At 50.0% G+C, this 1280-nt stretch overlaps 1 long non-coding RNA gene across 1 annotated transcript; it reads right to left on the bottom strand.

The window, feature by feature from the left end:
• Positions 1-510: 510 nt before the first annotated feature.
• On the bottom strand, positions 511-1280 carry LOC311118151. The gene is made up of 2 exons (XR_014611767.1): positions 785-1280; positions 511-680 (listed from the first exon to the last, which is right to left on the bottom strand). It is a non-coding gene; the product is annotated as an uncharacterized lncRNA (long non-coding RNA).

Below are 1280 nucleotides of genomic sequence, written 5' to 3'. Positions count from 1 at the left end.
GCAGTCACACAGACAGAGACACACAGATGACTCATGGACAGAGATATCACTAGAAGCAGAGACTTAACGTATAGAGGGCTTGCAGTTGACGTACAACGCCTCCTGGCGGCCATGTTGGAAGACCACCACATTAATTCTAGAAGCAGAGACTTAATGTATAGTAGACCTACATAGAAATAAAGACCCAGGCATTGTTAAAGATGTCAAAGGTCATCTATGTTGAGCCAGATATGAACAACAAGGTCAAGTTGGAGATGGAGGAGGGGATTGTGGATATCTGTAGGTGCTGGTATTAACCATGATATCTGACTGTATTTAACCCTATAGGTACTGGTATTAACCATGATATCTGACTGTTTTTAACCCTGTAGGTACTGGTATTAACCATGATATCTGACTGTATTTAACCCTATAGGTACTGGTATTAACCATGATATCTGACTGTTTTTAACCCTGTAGGTGTCACGGTTTACTAAGCCAGAACCCAGAAGCAGACCAGGACAAGGTAAGTGGAAACAAAGGTGAGTGTTTATTTAACTGATCCACGAGTGATGCTGAATAATCCAGGGAACAGAGCGGGCGGCGTGGATGAGTTGTTGAGGGTGCAGTAGTTGGTCCAATGATGGCTCGGCAGCCGCCGACCATCAGGCAGAGGTTGGGTGAAGGTTCCGGACGAGTGACTGCAGATAGAACAAAACGGAGGTAAGCATACAACAAGCAAACAAGGTGCAAAACAACAAAACTAATGCTCTAAGCTCTAAGACTGATCCGCTGATAAACATACTGTTCATGGCTAACGATCCGGCAGGGAATGGATGTTAGGACAGAGCCTAAGAAGGGTGATGATCAGGACCAGGTGTGCAGATTGCTGATGGGATGCAGGTGCGGAAATCAAGAGAGCTCCCGCCTAGCAACGTTGCCCGGCAACCAGGCAGGGAGCGTTCCAGAACCCTCGGGAAACTGGAGATCCCGAGCAGAAAACTAGTAACATAGACAGGAACCGACTCAGACTGCAGGGTTCGTTACAGTACCCCCCCTCCGACGAACGCCACCGGGCGGACTCCCCGGAGCGCCAGGATGGAGGCGGTAGAAGTCACGAATGAGGTCAGCATCCAGGATCTGTCGCCGCGGAATCCAACTCCTCTCTTCAGGACCATACCCCTCCCAGTCCACGAGATACTGGAAACCCCGGCCCCGCCGTCTGGAATCCATGATGCGTCGCACCGTGTAGGCAGGACCACCTCCGATCATCCGAGGAGGAGGAAGAGGAGGCGGAGGAG

The sequence above is a fragment of the Coregonus lavaretus genome (genome assembly GCF_964263955.1).
Source record: "Coregonus lavaretus genome assembly, contig: HAP1_SCAFFOLD_1668, whole genome shotgun sequence".
In the NCBI taxonomy this organism is placed as follows: Eukaryota; Metazoa; Chordata; class Actinopteri; order Salmoniformes; family Salmonidae; genus Coregonus; species Coregonus lavaretus.
Note: the sequence above shows the minus strand (reverse complement) of the source record. Positions and strands in the feature narration are given on the sequence as shown.